We start from the raw sequence: 21,773 nt of genomic DNA on the forward strand, positions 1-21,773 counted from the left end.
AGGCAGTCCACAGGGGCATCATCGCGGACAGTCACTTTTAGCATTCCGGATACTCCTCCCCACTCGAAGGGGACGCAGGCCATCCGACATAGGCTTTCTGAGTTGTCGGCCGACCGTACGGGGCAAAGGATATTAGGCAAGATCTGGTCCGGGGTCACCAGATGACAGCGGACTGCGGTCACACTGGCCCCGGTGTCGCGGAGGGCTTCAGCCCGGTGCCCATTAATGTTGACCCACTGGCTGTACTTCTGCGTGTTGGCGGGAAGGGGTGCCCGCGGAATCAGGTCTCTTTCCCCTAGGCAGACCAGGGACATGGCGGCGGGTTCCCACTCGGGCTGGTCTGGCTCGTACTCTTCAGTGTCTTCTTGTGTTTGCTCTTCTCCCAGGACGGCGGCAGCGACCTGGCGGGGCATAGGGCTCTGGTTCTTCGGGCAGTTGGGATCATTGGCATAGTGGCTGGGTCGCTGGCATCGGTGGCAGGTAACGTTGGCGCGGAAACCTGGTCGCATCGGGAGGTTCCCCCGGCCGGTCGGGGGCGGGGTGTTGCTGGCGGGGGCCACCGGGACGGTATCTCTTCCCCGCGCCTGGCCTCCCCCTCCCCCTCGGGGGCGATGGAGCCCTTGGGCGGCTCTGTTCTGTTCGCTGGGCCCGTTTCGGGAAACTCAGGTGCTCTCCCACCGGTCAACCTCAACGGCGAGTTGCCGAGGTTCAGTCAGTTTACTATCAAGGAGGTGCTGCCGGAGCTCGACGAAGCAGTTATTAGAGAGGTGCTCCCATACAATAAGGTCAAAGAGTTGCTCGTAAGTGGTCACCTTGCTGCCCTTGATCCACCCCTCGAAGGCTCGGCTAAAGAAGTTCACGTACTCCACCCAAGTCGTACCCGGGATCCGTTTGCAGTCGCGGAACCTCTGGCGGTACATCTCGGACGTGAGTCCGTATCGAGTGAGGAGAGCGGCTTTCATGTGGTCGTAGGACATCATCTGATGGTCCAGGAGTTGCAGCAGGGCGTCTCGCCCTTCGTTGACAAACCTCCCCCATAACCCGGCTCCCCAGTCGCTCCGGGGAATCCGGTGGGAGGTCATGGCTACTTCGTAGGCTTTGAACCATTGCTGGATATCATCGTTCCGGTAATATTCTCTGACGACATCCTTGGGGATGTGGACCTTGGGGTCCGTAGGGACAGGGGGGCTCGGGTGTCCGGGGACCCCGAGGTCTTTGTTATGCCTCCGAATCTCTAGTTCCTTCAAGTTGCGCTCATGCTCGTAGGTTAGCTTCTTCTCTTCTAACTCTCTCTGCCTTTGTTTCTCTTCTCGCTCCTCTCGGAGCCGTAAGTGTTCCAAAGTTATTTTTTGTTCCGCCAATTTGAGTTCTCCATCCAAGCGAAGTCGAGCCAGCTCCAATTCGTGGAGCCTGCTCTTCTCTCGTTCTCGGGCCTCCTCTGGTGAGAGACCCGGTCTTCTTTCTTCTGTCGGCGCGGTGCTGGTTTCGGATGTCTCTTGGCTTTGGTTTTGGGGTACGGTCATACCCGTCTCTGCCCAGGATTCCAGGGCGTGTTTGAAGTCCTCTTTCGTGCTCAATCCTGTGGTAGCAATGCCCAGTTCTATGCAGAATTGTTTTAGTTCTCTGTGGTTGTATTCTTCTAGTTTTTCCATCTGGAATTTTTCCGTTGTTCCGCTCTCTTTTGTTGTCATGGTGGCTGTGTGTCGTGGGGTGAGTCACTCTCTGTACGATTATGCGTTGGCTCGGATCGCGCCGCTGGCCACCAATGTTAGACGGGACCCGGAGGGTCGGCCGAGTACAGGGGGAGAGGCCTCCGGTGAGGGCCGTCTCCGGCGATCGTACAGACAAGTAACTTCCCCCCCACAGATGGATACCACACAAGGATGAGTTCAACACACTTTATATACGAATCTTGAGGCGAGGTGATACGGTACAGTGGGGTCAGGACACGAGGGTCCTCTCAATTCTAGTCTCTGTAGGGGAAAGTGGTAGCGGGACAGTCTTAGTACCGGTCCGGTACAGGTGCGGCAAGAAGGAAGCTCACAATCCTCGAGCTTGGGGGTCCGCAAAGATGGGCCGCGGCAGCGCTAGCAGGCTAGGTCGATGGTTCACAGCAAGGAGGGCCGCGGTAGCGCCAGCAGGCTACGACGAAGGTTCACTGCGAGGAGGGCCGCGGCAGCGCCAGCAGGCCGGGATGATTGTCCACAACGAGGAAGGCCGCGGCCGCGCCAGCAGCCTACGAAGATGGTGCACGACGAGAAAGGCAGCGGCAGCGCCAGCAGGCCAAGACGATGGTTCACGTTGCAGAGGGCCGCGGCAGCGCCAGCAGGCTTCGGAGATGGTTCACAAGAGAGGGCTGCGGCAGCGCCAGCAGGCCTTCAAGGATGAGTTCCTCACGGTGTCTCTCGACTCCAAGATACAACTGCCTTCCTGCTCTGGAGCTGCCCCAGTTATAGGTCTGGGCTCCTTTGATGTCCGGACCCTCGCACTGGGAGGTCGGGAGGTCCGGGATGAGGGAGTCCAGACACCCAGCAGGGGGGTGGAGCCAGCGCCCGGGGAGGCCGGGGGCGATCGACACCTGGCGGAGGGGAGCCATTGACACTCCTTCTCCCATTGACCCGCCAAGTGGTCTCTTCACCCCCTGGGTGGATGGTGGTGCCTCGATGTCGGGGCCTGGCCAGGCCCAGGGTTGGGGTCGAGCCGAGGCCACGCGGCCTTGTTAGGTAGTGTCCAAAGATGGCGGCTGGGCCGGGGCAGTGGTGCTGACGGGGGCCCGGGCCAGCCGGTACTGGGGTGTTCGGGGCTGGAGTTCCGTTGTGGCCGGGTCGTGGGTTGCCCCAGCGGGTTGCCGGGATGGTTCTTGTCGGGGATACAGGGAGAGTAGGGGTTCGGTCCTTGTCATGCGGGGAGGAAGCGGGCCTTCCACGAGGCCTGTCCAACAGACACACTGAACACAGACGCTCTGCTTCTTCCCCATCCCCACCTATGTCAACTGCCTCGGCTTCCCAGCCTTCACATCCTGCATCTCAGTGGTGTGCACACAGTGCTCCGCTCACTCGGCCTACCGTTGCGTTGAGGCTCCTGCATTAACAAATACTCCAAGAGGGCGAAGGAGCTGGACTCTAAGGCAAGAGCAAAGTCAGCCATCTTCTGTGATGGCAGTGGAGTTTCCATGGGCATTGTTGTGCATTAATAATACAAGATGATCAATGGAATGTATCAGTTGAATTTTTAACCTCGCTGGGTCTGATGGCCCTCTTAACATTGGTCTATCTGCATATTTGTTGTACATTTGAATATGTAGTTTTTGTGTAACCCGTACTAAGTATTTCGTTCATATTCCGACTAGTTGCTGGCTGTGAGAAGAGACACATTTTTTTTTAGTTGGCTGGCACATCTATATTGTGAGTTGTTTATTTTCTTTCTTTCAGAACAAATATGCTTTTTCATTCAATTTTTGTGTTCAGAAGTTAATTTATATTCAAGGAAATAGGTTGATTTGAGTCCGGGTGTCTGGGCCTCCTGGCCCTCATCTTATATTGTACGATTCTTCGTGCTTTTTAATGATTTGGAGATTTGCATTACTTCAAAGAGACTTTCAGTGATTTCTAAGTGACAAACAATTCGTGTAGGTCCCAGGGCACGTTGCTTAGGTTTCTATGCAAAAATAAAGACACGAAATGTAGACAGCAAAACAAATTAAGACAGTAAATAGCAATCAGAAAAATATATTGACACCCTATAAAATCCCAAACAAATGTGAAAGTTGTGGATATTTGAGTACTTCTAGTCTAGTCTGAAATGGCTCCTGCTCTTCCCCATTACCTTAATTTTTGTTGCTGGAAAATCTGACACATGGATTTTACACCACTGTAAGTGTACTTTATATAATTGTAAAAATTCACAAACCCAGATTTTGTGATTGAGTAGGATTTAAGATCACATATTGTTTTTTGTGCATAAAAGTATGAGAATCTGCACCACGGCGAGAAAAGGCATGAAGCATGTAAATATAGACATAGAAGCATAAAGAGTATTGGCCATCTTTAACGAGAGAAGCATCTATCATTACTTATTCTGCATATCTGAAAACATTTCTGCAACAATTTCTTTTCAACTTTTGCTTGCCCCACATTGGTGAACAAACTGTCTCAAGCACCATTTCGTAGACCGTCATGCAGTTCTAATGGCCGCTCTTCTAAATGTGTGTCACTACCACTCAGCATTACTGTCCTTTCTAGCTCTTGAACTAGGCACTTACCAGATACAGTATTAATACAGTATCTTCAAGTTAACCCTAATTGAGGGGGTTGAATTATTCAGTGTATGTATGTAGTGGTATTTATATAGGTGAAAGACCAGAACGCTGTACATTTTTGGGAGACGATCTACTAGAGGTGTGAGTCAAGCAGGTATAACACAAATATATTTCACTTGTTATATTTCACATTTTATGTAATTAATTACAACATTAATCATTAAGTTATGTGCTGTCAATACTAATCTTCTGTAAACCATCAACAATCACAGCTCAAGCGGTAATAGATCTGGAACACCCTCAAGGTGTTTGCAGAGAAGGGAGAACCTATCTTAGAGTGATATATACTTAAAAAATATTTATTGCATTTCAGGATACTTCCAACAGCGTGCCAAGGGGCCCACCCTGCAGAACAGGAGATTTACAAAAAAGAATGCAGACATTTTACTTTTTTTGTTATACAATTCCACATCCCTCCCCCAACCCATCCCAGAACACCCAACAGGCAGAGCATATATAACATGATCACACTTATGCAATATAGTGCAGCCTCCAGTAGCTCAATAGGTCTTACATCTAAATCATTCAGCACATCAAACCAATTATTCCTAAGCAATTATAGCAAGTGCGGATTTTCCAACAGGTATACGGTAGTGGCGCCCAGAAATCTTTAGGCCTGGAAGTTGCAGGTAGCTCCTTGGCATATACCTTTGTTTGTTCTTTGCAGTCCACAAGATCTCGAATCCAATTAATTAATGTAGGGCCCTACTTGGTACCTAATGCATTGCGACAGCACGATTAGCAAACAGAGTAGGTATGGCAACAATACGTCTATTGCATGGTTTAATCTTTTTTACCAGCCCGAGCAGACACAGTTTGGGTGGGTGTACATTCAATCCTTTCAAGTATTATTTCAGTGAGCACCTTTACAACTTGCTGCCAAAAAACAAATATAACAGCACATTCCCATGCCAGGTGCATAAAGTTAGCCCCATCCTGCCCATTCCTAGTGCATCTTGCATCCTCCCTCATTCTAAATTTCAACAGCTGCACAGGGGTGTAATACAACTGATGCAGGCATTGAAAATGTATAATGAAAGATTACAATTGGCAGTCAGGCACCCCATCACTTTGCAGCAGGACTCCCAGCTTTCCCATGTCAAGTGGACCGTCTGCAAGCTCTTCATTCCATTTATCCAATGAGGAGGAGTTCGACCACTCATTTTCCCTTTGGGAAGCATTATATAGTCTGGTGATCAGCCCTCTACTTTCCCTTCCTGTTAAAATCGCCTGTAGTGCTTTCAGAATCTTGGGCTCTGTAGGGAACTTGGGGTATAAGGATCGCACTGCCAAGCACAGTTTGGTGTTCGTGGACCCGAGCATTGCATAATACTGGTGACCAGCCTGAAAATCAGCCAATGACAAAAAGGACCCATTCAAATATATGTCGCCAAGTTTGGTAACCCCTGCATTTTGTAGAACAGCTAGGGCCCCACGCTCCTGCGCCACAGTGATACCAAGGTGTGCAGCAATCAGCATGTCTGGTGCATATATATTTTCTCTCTGTGCATGCTTGGCAAGGGTCTTCCATGCCCAAAGAGTACACCTGACCGATTAAATCTCCTTCTGGTGCCTCCCTCACCATCTAGCAGGATCATAGCAGTTTTAAATGGTTTGAAATAAAGGAGATGAAAGAAGTTAATTTGTTCGTTGTGTTTTGCTCGGCCCATCACTAAATAGGTTTCCCATGCGCTCTGCTCCCTTAATTATCACATTGAATGTGTTCTAATGGAAACGTGGTAAAGGTAAGGCGTGGTTCCCAATGCTTTGTGAATGCGTTTTCCCAACTGCTGTGCAACTTCTTCTACTCTTAGAGCTGAGATTTTCATGAAAGTCTTATAGTTAGATACCTCAACAGCCGCCTCAACTTCTACGCTCCCAAATGCCAGCTTCGATCAACCAGCCACGCCCTCGCCGCCGTCCCCAGCATCCGAAGAGCCACCACAGGGGGAAGGTCCTTCTCCTACCTCGCCGCCAAGACCTGGAACTCCCTCCCGACCCACCTCCGCCTGACCCAGGACCACCTCGCCTTCAGGAAGCAGCTCAAGACCTGGCTGTTCGAGCAGTAGCGGACCCCCCTCCCCATGCGCCTTGAGACCCTCCGGGTGAGTAGTGCGCTATATAAATGCTTGATTGATTGATTGATTGATTGATAGTCGGAATTCAGCACCTGAGCGTAATAGGACGGAATGTATGAAGCTCTGTGGTTATACTGAATAAGCAGCTACCTATGTTATGCCATCTATTAATGTAATAACTGCACTTTCACAATTGCTTTATTAACCTTCCTGCTTTCTCAAATTTGCTTGTAAATGCATGATTTTTCTTCTCTTTTTAAAAAAAATTCTCGGGGGCGGTAACCCCCCAAATCCCCCTTATGGGGTTCGGGGTCGCTCGCTGCGCTCGCTCGCTACGGTGCAGTATGCAAATCAGTTTGCGCCCACCACTTTCAAATGTCACCAGCCGCCCCTGCCTCAGAACCTTCAAAGAATATGTTGGCACCCTGATATTGGTGGTATCTAAAATGGAGATGTGCGTGTTGTACTGTTATATTAATCGTGAAGTGATTGTGGGATTTCAGCTTTGTCACTTATTGTGCTGTCATCAGGGTCATGGGATGTCACTTCTGATACTATTGGCATTTTGGTGAATCAACATCCTTGATTACAGTTAGTGCATGTGTGACAATCCAATACCTAAGCACTCTGTCCAGGAGCCGAGGAATGGATGAGCATGTAGTCTGAATATCATTATATCCCAGCAACAGGCTTGTGCCCTGCCATACACACCACCCAACACATGCACTCCCCAAACACAAGGGGCAACTCTGTTCACAGTATGAATTACAAAAGAGTCATATGCTGCATGGAAAAACTATAGAAATGCAACATTTGGGAAAACATATTCCCTTAAGGAGTGTAAGATGAAGAAAAACGTAAACATGGGCTGCACGGCTGACATGTATTAAATAATTTTTAAATAATTCTTAATAAAAAGGATCAGTAGCCACGATGCAACCTGAACTCCATGTTGATCTTAGCTGGTTGATGCCACCTGCGTTTGGGCAGTAGGAAGATATATCATGCCTTTGACACAGCAGAGAATGATAAGAATCGGGAGCAATTCCTACAGGCAGATTAATGCATGACAAATCATTTCAGTCTTGCATTGAGAGGACTGGCACAAAATGCATTATCATAACCCTTGATGCGTGGCACTTGGCAGGGCTGGGCTGCACTGCTAATCAGAGCCTGTACTATCCTCTTCCCTCCATCCCTTTCCTGTGCATTTCTCGGACAGGAAATGAGCATGGTCTCAAGGAGGGGCAATGACCCGTCTGTAACCTTTGAGTAGGGATGTAGTCCTTGCTCTGCACTTTGTGGACCCAGAAGTTCGATAGGTTTCAGGGAGGCTTGAACACATTTCGAGCAAGAGTTTTGAATTGATAACACTTAAACCGTACCTGTTAATAGGTGACCAGAGCGCAGCTGGCAGGTGCCCCCATGTCAAGATTGGCATGAAGGCATCCTAAGCCCGCCCAGGCGTTCTAACAAAGCACACGTTGTAAGCTGGGACCAACACTCTTAACAAGGATGTGCACAGTGCTTAATGTGTTAATAAAAACATAAGTGCCAGGACCTCTGTTGTTTGCACCACCCATTGCCACTGCCAGCGTTGCCAGTGACAGTACCTACACAATTACTAACCAGCACACTGCTACAAGTGTGACAGTTCAGCCTATTCCAGGCCCTCAAAACTATAAAACTAGCTTGGGCCAGGGGCGGCTGGTGACATTTGAAAGTGGTGCGGAGCAAACTGATTTGCATACTGCACCGTAGCGAGCGAACGAGCCCAAACCCCATAAGGTGCGTTTGGGGGGTTACCCACCCCCTCCCCGAGAAATTTTTTTTAAAAGAGAAGAAAAATTGTGCATTTTCAAGCAAATTTGAGAAAGCAGGAAGGTTAATAAAGCAATTGTGAAAGTGCAGTTATTACATTAATAGGTGGCATAACATAGGTAGCTGCTTATTCAGTATAACCACAGAGCTTCATACATTCCGTCCTATTACACTCAGGTGCTGAATTCAGACTATAAGACTTTCATGAGACATGCTGATTGCTGCACACCTTGGTATCACTGTGGCGCAGGAGCGTGGGGCCCTAGCTGTTCTACAAAATGCAGGGGTTACCAAACTTGGCGACAAATATTTGAATGGGTCCTTTTTGTCACTGGCTGATTTTCAGGCTGGTCACCAGTACTATGCAATGCTTGGGTCCACAAACACCAAACTGGGCTTGGCAGTGCGATCCTTATACCCCAAGTTCCCTACAGAGCCCAAGATTCTGAAAGCACTACAGGCGATTTTAACAGGAAGGGAAAGTAGAGGGCAGAACACCAGACTATATAAAGCTTCCCAAAGGGATAATGAGTGGTTGGACTCCTCCTCATTCGATAAATGGAATGAAGAGCTTGCGGACGGTGCACTTGACATGGGAAAGCTGGGAGTCCAGCTGCAAAGTGATGGGGTGCCTGACTGCCAATTGTAATCTTTCATTATACATTTTAAATGCCAGCATCAGTTGTATTACACCCCTGTGCAGCTGTTGAAATTTAGAATGAGCGAGGATGCAAGATGCACTAGGAATGGGCAGGATGGGGCTAACTTTATGCACCTGGCATGGGAATGTGCTGTTCTATTTGTTTTTTGACAGCAAGTTGTAAAGGTGCTCACTGAAATAATACTTGAAAGGATTGAATGTACACCCACCCAAACTGTGTCTGCTCGGGCTGGTAAAAAAGATTAAACCATGCAATAGACGTATTGTTGCCATACCTACTCTGTTTGCTAATCATGCTGTCGCAATGCATTAGGTGCCAAGTAGGGCCCTACATTAATTAATTGTATTCGAGATCTTGTGGACTGCAAAGAACAAACAAAAGTATATGCCAAGGAGCTACCTGCAACTTCCAGGCCTAAAGATTTGTGGGCGCCACTACCGTATACCTGTTGAAATATCCGCACTTGCTATAATTGCTTAGGAATAATTGGTTTGATGTGCTGAATGATTTAGATGTAAGACCTATTGAGCTACTGGAGGCTGCACTATATTGCATAAGTGTGATCATGTTATATATGCTCTGCCTGTTGGGTGTTCTGGGATGGGTTGGGGGAGGGATGTGGAATTGTATAACAAAAAAAGTAAAATGTCTGCATTCTTTTTTGTAAATCTCCTGTTCTGCAGGGTGGGCCCCTTGGCACGCTGCTGGAAGTATCCTGAAATGCAATAAATATTTTTTTAAGTATATATCACTTTAAGATAGGTTCTCCCTTCTCTGGAAACACCTTGAGGGTGTTCCAGATCTATTACGACTAGAGCTGTGATTGTTGATGGTTTACAGAAGATTAGTATTGACAGCATATAACTTAATGATTAATGTTGTAATTAATTACATAAAATGTGAAATAGAACAAGTGAAATATATCTGTGTTATACCTGCTTGACTCACACCTCTAATAGATCGTCTCCCAACAATGTACAGCGTTCTGGTCTTTCACCTATATAAATACCACTACATACATACACTGAATAATTCAACCCCCTCAATTAGGGTTAACTTGAAGATACTGTATTAATACTGTATCTGGTAAGTGCCTAGTTCAAGAGCTAGAAAGGACAGTAATGCTGAGTGGTAGTGACACACATTTAGAAGAGCGGCCATTAGAACTGCATGACGGTCTACGAAATGGTGCTTGAGACAGTTTGTTCACCAATGTGGGGCAAGCAAAAGTTGAAAAGAAATTGTTGCAGAAATGTTTTCAGATATGCAGAATAAGTAATGATAGATGCTTCTCTCGTTAAAGATGGCCAATACTCTTTATGCTTCTATGTCTATATTTACATGCTTCATGCCTTTTCTCGCCGTGGGGCAGATTCTCATACTTTTATGCACAAAAAAACAATATGTGATCTTAAATCCTACTCAATCACAAAATCTGGGTTTGTGACATTTTACAATTATATAAAGGACACTTACAGTGGTGTAAAATCCATGTGTCAGATTTTCCAGCAACAAAAATTAAGGTAATGGGGAAGAGCAGGAGCCATTTCAGGCTAGACTAGAAGTACTCAAATATCCACAACTTTCACGTTTGTTTGGGATTTTATAGGGTGTCAATATATTTTTCTGATTGCTATTTACTGTCTTAATTTGTTTTGCTGTCTACATTTCGTGTCTTTATTTTTGCATAGAAACCTAAGCGACGTGCCCTGGGACCTACACGAATTGTTTGTCACTTAGAAATCACTGCAAGTCTCTTTGAAGTAATGCAAATCTCCAAATCACTAAAAATCACGAAGGATCGTACAATATGAGATGAGGGCCAGGAGGCCCAGACACCCGGACTCAAATCAACCTATTTCCTTGAATATAAATTAACTTCTGAACACAAAAATTGTATTGAAAAGCATATTTGTTCTGAAAGAAAGAAAATAAACAACTCACAATATAGATGTACCAGCCAAGTAAAAAAAATGTGTCTCTTCTCACAGCCAGCAACTAGTCGGAATATGAACGAAATACTTAGTCCGGGTTACACAAAAAATACACAATCAAATGATCAACAAATATGCAGATAGACCAATGTTAAGAGGGCCACCAGACCCAGCTAGGTTAAAAATACAACTGATACATTCCATTGATCATCTTGTATTATTAATGCACAACAGTGCCCATGGAAACTCCACTGCCATCACGGAAGATGGCTGACTTTGCTCTTGCCTTAAGAGTCCAGCTGCTTCACCCTCTTGGAGTATTTGTTAATGCAGGAGCCTTGACGCAACGGTAGGCCGAGTGAGCGGAGCACTGTGTGCACACCATTGAGATGCAGGATGTGAAGGCTGGGAAGCCGAGGCAGTTGACATAGGTGTGGATGGGGAAGAAGCAGAGCATCTGTGTTCAGTTTGTCCCACCAGAGAGTGGAGGGACAGAGAGCAAATGGCCTTCTAATCTTGCAAGCACACAATGGAATAAGATTATCATTGGATTGCCTCTGTATGGTATGCGCAAAAGGATTCTTGATGATCAATACCTTTCGTTGCACAAGTCAGCACTGCACAGAAAGTCATGACGTCGGTGACGGTGAGGCGCCTCAGGGAGTCATTCACGGTGACACGGACACGGTCTCTGCTGCGCACGAGGTGTGGCGAGCTCCAGGGACTAACCACGTTACAACAAGAACTGACGTCACAGCAGCGCACGCATCTCGGCGAAATGGCCAATCACTGCATGGCTTGTGACATGAAGTCACACAGTGATTGGCCATAACAATGCGGCTGAGGCAGTGTGTGCCATTCCCACGCGCGGCATCCAATGATGGATGCTGCGCGGTGGACCAGCCAATCCTGGCACTGCATGCAGCGCCAGGATTGGCTAGGGGGGCACATTTGCTGCTCGCCCAGTCGCCCTATGTAAACCCCGGGGGCTGCGGCCGGCTAAACCAGCACCCCCTGGTCCCGCTCTATCTAAGGGGAACTTACAGTGCGTATGCTCGGGCAAGTTTCACACCAAATCACAATTGCGCACTTTGGTCTGCTGCAGCCTGAGTGTGTGGACTGTCTGTCACTCAAGCTGCAGTAGGCTGAGGCCACCCCCCTGCGCACTCCGAAATCGCCCGGTGTGTCCCGGATTCCCGTAGGTGGTCAGGCGGATTGTATTTAAATATTAGGATTTCTAATGCGCGATGCACATTGACGACGCGACGACGATGGTGGGTCTATGTGGCTGGTGGGGCTACGCCCCTACGCCCCAATGGACGTACCGCGGCTGTTCTGAGGCATAATTCTAGCCTTGACTTGTAGCAAGCAAGTGAGTCAGACCTCTTCTACAAAGACTCGGGGGGGGCAGGGTCCTGGCCCAAATAAAAATTGATAAAAATGGGGTCAAATGGAATATTTTGAAGCACCACTTTCACATACATGTGTTAAAAAGTCATAGGCTATAAAGGGACAGCCCTTAAATATGCAAGTCTTTTTAGGGTTTGCCCAGCCAGTGAAACCTGACACTCCCCAGGAATTGATCCCATTTGTTCCTAAATTTGTTGTGAATGCCCCCCTATGTTAACAATGAACTCAATTGTGCTAGGGCCAACCTTTTGTAAAGAGTGCCTTCTTATGCCAATAATGATATAAAATACACCAGAGCCAGAATTGTGCCATCAATGCCATCCAGGTCAAAAATCACCTTATGTCAGAGCTATCATTTTGTCATGGTTCCTGGCCCTCTCATACGCCATAGCTGTCTTCCCTCATGACAATAATTTCCTACAGTGTGCTAGTGTGAGCATTATGCCATGAGGAGCCCCATGCCAAGAATTTCCACAAATCTGCCAGTTCCATCACTTTTCCAGGGGTGCCCTATATGCCAAGAATAGCCTCTAGTTTGCCAGTTCCCTTATTTTACCATTAAGCCAAGAATAACCTCCAGCTGCCAGTATTTTGTCACAGATGCCTGTCTTGCTAAGGATTGCAAGCACCAGCTTTTTGCCATGGGTACCACCATAAGACAGGAATGAACTTCACTATGCCAGGGCAAACGACAGACTCATAAACATGACGCCACACCCTTACTCCTGGTCACTTAAACTCAATCACTTGCATTCATTCTCGTTCATTCATTTTCAGAAATTTGCACTCATGTATTCATTGCCACAAACTCTCTTGCACTCGCTCTTACTATCACTCCCTAATTCTCACTCACTCTCACTTATTATCATTCACTTTCATTCACTCATTCTCCCTCATACTCAAATTCACTCTTACTCTGGACCAATCATGCTTTTTCACTCACTTGCACTAATTCACACTCACTAGTACTCCCATTAACTCTTCTTTCTCAGTCACTCATTCATTCTCACTAAGACTGATTCTCAGAATTTCTAGTATTCCCTCACACACATTCATTATCACTCACTTGCAGACACTCTTACTTTCATGCAGTCTCATTCACTGGGACTCACTCATAATCACTTACACTCAATAGCAAACATTATTACTAACTACTTGTCACTGACTCTCACTCACTTTCACTTACAAGAACATGCTTACACATACACACAAATTCAAACATAAACACACCCTCTGCCACATAAACACACCTGCAAGCATGCACAGCACATACATTTAAAATCATTGTTTCACTTACCCTAACTACCAGGGAAGTCCCATTCCTGCCCATTGCCCATTGTACTCCATTTTTTATTACACTAATGGTGATAATATACCATTAACCATTATTCTCTATTCGTGTAATAAAAGGAGAGTGGCACTCCAACTGACAACCATAAGGACGAGCTGCCCCTATGTTCCTGGCACTGATTTTACCACGTTTACAGCCTGTGATCGCCAAGGCAGTACCAGGGAGTCACAAGAGGTAAGGCACAGCTAGAAACTGCTAAATTACATCCATGGTTGTAATTGCCATTTTATGTGACTGCTTGCAAGCCACTGTAGGCTTTAATTGATGGAGTCACTTGAAACTTCATTGTGACGAAGATTTGTTTTTTTCTGGAGTGTGCACTTTCAATTGAGACTTTTGCTGCAAAAGGCTTTTTCTAAGCACACAACAATGTTTACATGTCTGTAATGAACACTGCAGACTTTTCAGAATATATCAGAATTAGGAATGCACAAAAAGCACCACTGTGTGGTGGAAACATATATTTTAATGCAATTGAAATAAATCAATAGACTAGGTGATGACATTTACACACATTATTGTTTGTGTGCTGTATGTTTGTGCACATGTAATGGGCATTTCAATTGAAAATGTGTTATCTGTAAAGGCAGTGTGCTACCACCCCATGCATAATCCACTTTATGCCACTCTACTCTACTCTGCACAACTCCATTCCACAGCACTTTACTCTACACCGCGTCACTCTACGCATCTCTCCTCTTCGCCACTCCACTCTGTCACTGCACTATACTCTGCAGCACTCCACTCTATGTCTCTCTACAGTGCACCACTCTACTTTATGCCAATGCACTGTATGCCATTCTGCATCACTACGCCCTTCGCTACTATACTCTACACCACTTCAGTCTGGGCCACCCAAATCTACTCAGCATCACTCAACTATATGTCACTTTACTCTGCACCACTCTACTCACCAACACTGCACTTTATGCCACTGCACTCTACGATACTGCACTCTACGACACTGCACTCTACTCGGTACCACTCCATTTCACGCCATTGCACTCTATGCCAGACCACTTTACGCCACTCTAATCTACTCTGCACCACTGCAATTTACGCCACTCTACTCTATGCCACTCTACTTTATGCCACTGAACTCTACCCTGCATGCTACTCCACACCACTCATTCTATGCCACTTCACGCTACTCTGAAGCAATCCACTCTATGCGACTGCATTCTACTCCACTCTGCCACTCCACTCTATACTGCACCACTCTACTCTAACCACTGCACTCTATGCCATTTTACTCTAAACCACTGCACTCTACACCGATGCACTCGACAACAATCTATTCTGCACCACTGCACTCTATGCCACTATGGTCTACTATTCCCCATTTTAATCTACGCAACTGCATTCTACAACGCTGCAACACTCCACTCTCTGACAATCTATGACACATTATGCCACTCTACACTACTCCACTCCACTCTACTCTATGCTACAAACGTTTAGCCATGCTGAACAGCAGCCACGCTGGTGCCCAACATGGCTAAAATACATTGGCAAAACCAATAGCTCTTGCAAAGGCAAGACCTAGTGGCTTTGTCAATGTTTGTTCAATTTACCTCTCTGAGATAGACCATCTTGGAACGGTAACTATAACAAATGGTGGCCTCATCATGCTGTCTGCGTGTGAATGTGTGGTGAACCAAGTAAGTTGATGTCATCACACTGAGACTCTGTAGTTTCATGACACATACACATCGTTTCACTTCTTTTTTTGCCAGTATGTTCAGTATTGGCAAAGAAGCCAATTTTAGGTTGAGCCTACAGCACTTGCGCTGCAGGATGATCTGTTGTATGAACTTTGTGGGCTCTGGAGTAGGACTTGTCTGCTTCTGCTGTTTTATGTTCTGGTTAGGGTTTTTTTTCTTTTTAACAGCTGCTCTTCAGATATGCGACCGCTTGTTTCTGCTCTCTCCTAGCTGGTCTCCCGGTGTTACTTCTTTTCCCTCCCACTGTGTGCTGTCCCTTCACCTCCATTCCCTGTCCTCGTTTTAATCTTCCGCTCCATTAGTTCCACCCCTCCCCGGCCTCGCTCCCGCCCTGCCCGTCCCTTAGCTTTTTCGCCCGTAACTTTCCTCCCTCGTTGCTCTGAGAGAAAGCGAAAGTAAGTGCTGGCTCAACGGTTGAACAAATCACTGCACCCCATGGTACCGTGGTCTGGCCGGCAGCTGACCCAAGGCGCGCTGCCCAGGACCCCTCACTGCAGCTCAGCCGACTCTGGGACTGGCCCAAGCGAGATTGGATGGCCAGTTACTAGAGGAGCGGAGGCCACGGGCAGCCAACGTGAAAATGGCTGCCTTTTGGCCGTCGCTGCAATTTGAAGTAAGTGTTTGTCCAAGGCAAGCCCTGGATGCATAAAATAATTTGTTGACATTGCAGGCAAATGTGGTGCTTGCCTTAATTTCTGAGCCTCTGCCTGCCAGTGCCCTATGTTAGTTTTCACAGCCATGGTTGCGTTTCTTAGGTGCTGTGGAGCTTGCAGTCGGAATTTTTCTTGTACTGTGGCTAAAGTATTCATAATTTAGAACTTCATGACTTGTTTGGGATCTAGATGGCAATCAACAAATGAAAAGTTAAGGATGAACAGCTTCCCAAATTTTACTTTTCCTATGCACTCCCAGTGTTTTGAAAGCTGGTGAGTACTGCTGCACAGGGATGGATGTAAAGTAACAATTTAACATTTTTGACCACCGCTCTCGCTACCTAACCCCCCCACGCGGTGCCCTCCCCCACTACCACCTCCCATCAATGATTTTTTTTTGTTTTGTGCTCCTCCTATTACATGACATCCTGGTTCCTTCTTTTCTAAGCGCACTGCAGGCTCATCTTTGGCTTGTTACCTGATCTGCCATGTTTTACTGTACAAAGTACACTGCATCCAGCCACAACACTCTAAACAAAAACACAGAGGTAAAACACATTTCCATTTACAACGCCAATAGCTCCAACTCTCGCAAATGCAAGACCTATTGCATTACAAATGCTTGTTCTTCTTTTTTCCAATGTACATCGGCAAAAACGGATAAAAAGCATTAGAAGAGCCAATAGGACTGCATTGCTTCGGAAAGACAACACCGTTTGGCCTTGCCAATTCTTATTATATCTTAGCTAGCTTCACTCTTCGGGAATCTAGCGTCGTCCTTAGGTTCTCCAACCTTTTCTGTACTGAGAGCTACTTAAGTTCAATGAAACGCAGTGAGAGCTACCAATATTATTGGTGTTGTATAATCTCAATTTTTTACATGTATATTAATTCAACCAAGCAAAATCTTTCTAATTTAATAAGCTGGGATGCACATGGGTGAACTACTTAAAGGGAACTGGAGAGCTGCTGTAGCTCACGAGCTACTGGCTGGAGACCCTACTTATGATCTGGGGTGAAGAAGGAAGGGCTTCAGACGCAGTGATGCCCTGTGTAGAAGTGTAGATTGGAGTTTCCCTGAGCGGGTTTGCCATTGTATATTCCTATAACAACACGTCAGTCCTATGACTGTTTTCAAATAAGGCAGGGTTTTACTGCCTTCTGTCATTTGCTTTTTCGTTGTTTGGAGCCACCACTAATGTTTATTGCTTTTAATCTGGGTTCCCCTTATTTAAAGAGACACTGTCACTTCCTGGGACTGAGAACAGTTATAAAGTTGATAAAACCCTATAGTCAGCGCACTTTCAAAAGGGAACTGTCTCCTGGTGCAGCTGATAAGAGGTATAAGGATTACTGGGTCCCATGGTACGTGTTTTATTATTGCCCTGTCAGGGTTTAGTGAACCTACCAGCATTGCTACCTCTGCATTTAATTTTTTTATTTCATACAGTTATAGCGCAAACTTTACCCAAAGGTGTCAGAGCACTTTACAAAAGAACCAGGTAAGTTACAAAAGGTATACAAGATAGACTAATCACGCTAACAAGTTACATATATACAGTTATACAGGGCACAAGTCCTAAAAAAAGAAGTGGGGGGGACTAACCTAATTAATCAGTATGCAAGAGGTATCATGGCAAGTGACATTGTGGCGCGTGACATCACAGCGCGTGACATCACAGGAAATGGCATCACAAGAAGTGACATCAGATCTTAAGCCCTCACATATATGTTTAGCAGGTCTATCATAAATACATTTGAGCAGATTTTGAGTATACTTGCAAACCCTCCTGATTTAGGCAGAAGATTCACACTTTTGTAAGCTTCACATAAACCAATGTTGCCTTTTGTCAGCGTAAAGCTTCCTCTACCCGTAGTGCTTTAAAAGAAGAAATAGTGATATTTAAATTATTATAACGCCTCCTAAGGGGATAGAATGGGCTATATAAATGCTATTTATTTTGTGTAAATACTGGGAAAGATCAACACATCTGATTTCTTAACAAAAATTAATGTGTACATCTGTAACAAAACTGGTGCTCATGTAAAGCGCTCTGATACTCGATGTCTTGGGTCTAGTTTGTGCAATATAAAACTCTAAAAATAGAAATATATATATATATATATATATATATAATGTGCCACCTAAATTGCAATTTTGTAGACACAAATTAGATAACCTTGCTGCATAATGTGGTCCTCCAAGCCACATACTCTCAATATTCTTCACAATGTAAAGCTCCGCAGAGTGGTTTGGGGGATATCATTTTGATGATGAAATCTATATTCAATGGCAATCCCTGTGAAATATGGTTTTGTATACTACTGTATTCTGTGTAATAAAAGCACCTAAATATGTAGTATATTAGTACTAAGGAACATTAAAGCTGTGAATTATTTGTGAACTCCATCTATCCCCAGACATTTATAATCCTAATTGAAACCAAGGAGAGAGCCACCCTTCTCGCAACTTCCCCAGTCAGTGTGCAAAAGACAGAGACAGTATCTAAGGCCAAAACGTGACACAGATCATGCCTCTAGGTAAGCAAGGGCTTGTAATTAAGAGTTGCTGCTACCAACAAGCAAAAGGTGAGACACGTCATGCACTCACTCTCTTCTGCCTTGAAGTTGCGGGGCTGTTATTAACTTGAGACTGTATTAATATAACTGCATCTACAATGGCCCTCCAGCTTCACGGCTCAATCGGTTGCAGATGGCCCAGAATGTCTCACCTGTCTCAGCGTTGGGTAGAAGCAATCATGGTACAGCAGCAGCTCTAAATCCCTTCACTGGGTACCAGTTATAAGATGGAATCCTATTCAAACTTGACTGCTGGAGGTATACATGTATACACTGCTGTAGGATGAATATATGTACTTGGTCCTCCTCTATCTATCCAGCAGAATCTCACTCTACTGTAACATAAAAAATCTAAGAACTCAGGATAAATTGTTTTTGAAAGTCCCACAAGTCAACTTTAAAATGAAGGCTTCAGAGCTTTTTCTGCCCCAGGCCCATCTATCTGATTGATTGAGACCATAGATAAAGCGCTCACAGCTACTTCAGTAAGAAGTGTTGCGAAGCTCTGAGGAGAGTGACAGTGCCAATCAACTCGGTCAGTAAGATCTGGACTCTCTCCGAGAATTGCTGAGATATCCGTCCAACTTGACTTGCTTTAAGAAGGCACTAAAAACACATATTTTGGTGTTACAGACCCACATAAGACCCGCACAAAGAGTCCCCTTTGTAGAAGTGCATGTGTGAGAAGTGGCCTGATAGGTAGGCAGGATTCAAGCAGCGAGAGATACCACATTCAATCACAATATGGAAAGACCTGACCCCTTATGAGAAAGGAGAACATCATATCATGAAATCCTTGTTTAGTTCATTTTAAAGCTCTTCTGTTTTGTGCATTTATTTAGTAAGGCATTGGAGTGCTGTAGATAGTCATAGCAATAGGGAAAAGAAGCAGGGCAATGTATGAGCCCCGCTAACTTGTCAATCTCTTTCAATGCCAATGTCCTTAAATTACGTTCAGGTGGCATACGAGGCTCCTTCTGCTGCCACGGGGCCTTGTGAATACATCACACAGACCAGTCAGCGAGCCAGGCCGAACCCATCAGGGCACACTACGAAAACCTTTAACAGATCAGTATGTCGCTTCTCTCAGCCAATGTTTTCTTAAGTATTTTTATTATACAAATAAGAACGGCCGAGATGTGACTTAATATGCAGAGTGTGCTATAGAAGAGAATTCCCTCCGTGTTGCCAGAGCGGGAAATGTTTGAGCACTGCGTGGAAGACTCAGAAATGTTACTATCCACTGCTACCGTGTCCACTCCTCGTGAACTTGGATGTGCACGACTGAGGCACAGGACATGGACCCCCATCATCTCTGTGAATTATGTCTCACTGCTAACAGACACTCCTCAGATATGTTGTGTCACTTATGGTGACGCTGATGGCAACTCACCGGCTCCTGCCTGTGACGTTCTATCTAGACCCAGACATCTAAAAGCGCCCTTGATGTTGCAGTTTTATTTTCGAACACTTAACTGCCTGGGCACAACAACAGCAAGAGACAGGCCCCCAAGGCACAATGATGTCATCGTGTGTAAATGGTAGTAGAGCTCTGACGCCTATCAGGGCCTGGTTCATGGTTCAGTAAATTGAAAAATAAATACAGAAATACATTCCATAATCCCCAGCACTCTGAGTGCAAACAAGAGCTATTCTTACTCCCAATATTACGTCACGGTTACCACTTCAAACACTTCACATATAATATGAATGCAAAGGCTTTGCCTCGTCTAGTACAGCCACTAAGATTGCACGTTTTACATTCCTGCGCTCATGTGATGCTTTGGCAGGCACAGCACAGATTATACTGTCATTTATTTACACCTTATCCCCGCGTCTTCCAATTAAAATGCCCCAAAGACAAAACAGTTACCGAAGGAAATTATGTCAGCCCTTCCACTAGAGTGAAACCAAAGCGCCATCAAATATTTACCAAGATGCGCTGCGTATTCAAGGAGGGAATCGTCACTGTGCGTTTAAATGTACAAGTCCACTTTTATGGCAGAGCGTGCCTAACCCATTTCATTTTTTTCCCAATTGTAAGAGAGCTGCAATATGTCAGCAGGTCTACGTCGGGTTTTCTTTCTCAAAAGCCTCATTTACAAGTAAATGGTCTTTTAAAGACCTGTTACCTACTCGGGTGCGGCTGCAATTAGATGCTCGCCAGCCCCAGCCCGCGAAGCTGTGTCCACCCGGGCTGACACACACGACGGGGGGGGGGGCTGAAGCCCCGTGAGCCCAACGGGTGTTGCGCGCCTGGTCGGACTTACCTCTGCGTTCCCTGCCGGACTCCCCTTTCTCGCTCATGAAGGATCTCCTGAGCCCTGGACAGCAGTAAGTATTGCAAAGTTTCCGGCGCTCCGTGGGTGGGTGAGTGGGTGGGTGGAACTAGTTAAGTCAACTTCTGTAATCTGACTTCCTGGTCGGAAACGCTGCCCTGCCTCGGCCGCTCTTTGGCATTTATACGGCTCTGAATGTCTTCGCACGCATTGCGCTGCTTGTCAAGTGCAGCCATCAGAATTGCGGTCAAGGGCACCTGCTCTTGCGTGGCCCTCCCGCCGCTTGTATTCCGGAACTCGTAGTGTCAGAGCTGGCGCCGGGGGTGGGGAGGCGGGAGGGGCGACGGCCCCATCTCATACTAACCCCTCTTGCACAATGGCATGGGGCTTTGTGTATTTTATTGTTATTTGTGTATTGCATGTATGCATGAGAGTGTGGTTGGACAGAGAGGTGAGAATGCAGGTATGGTGGTTGCTTGGGGGGGGGGGGGGTATTTAAAAAATATTTTTAAAGTATTTTGTGATATGTATCTCTAATGTGTACAACCTATCTGATTTTGTCACATATGTCTGTTTTTATATGATGACTCTATAAGCACCAAAAAAAAAGTAAAAACAAGTATACATAAAAAGTATATAAAAAATATACGTTTGATAATAAAATAATCTTATCAAATAAATACATGTGGCAAGTCTTTGTATGTGGGGCTTGGAGCCAATATTGTAATTAGATAGGTCAGTTTAGAGGATTTTCTCTCAACTTTTGTTATTTCCCCCTCCTCTTGGACCTAAAAGTACGTAGGGGGTACCTTTCTCTCACATAACAGTCATGAAGCCTGACCACACTTCTGCTGACAGAAATACTGGTGACGTAATCATAATGGTGGGGGGCATGCAGCACACTGCCTCTCACCCAGCACAGTTCATCCCATTGCATTCTGGTAAAAGCAGTACGTTTACTTC

At 45.9% G+C, this 21,773-nt stretch overlaps 1 protein-coding gene across 2 annotated transcripts in view; it reads right to left on the minus strand.

Annotated features, from left to right (window-relative positions):
- CARD9 (caspase recruitment domain family member 9) overlaps window positions 1-20,902 on the minus strand; it is a 354,115-nt gene extending 333,213 nt beyond the window's left edge. For both annotated transcript variants that reach the window (XM_086921021.1, XM_086921020.1), the window contains exon 1: window positions 20,802-20,902. The gene's annotated coding sequence lies outside the window, so the exon portion shown is untranslated. The remainder of the gene's footprint in view (window positions 1-20,801) is intronic.
- Window positions 20,903-21,773: the final 871 nt, after the last annotated feature.

The sequence above is a fragment of the Lissotriton vulgaris genome, chromosome 5 (genome assembly GCF_964263255.1).
Source record: "Lissotriton vulgaris chromosome 5, aLisVul1.2, whole genome shotgun sequence".
Taxonomy (NCBI): Eukaryota; Metazoa; Chordata; class Amphibia; order Caudata; family Salamandridae; genus Lissotriton; species Lissotriton vulgaris.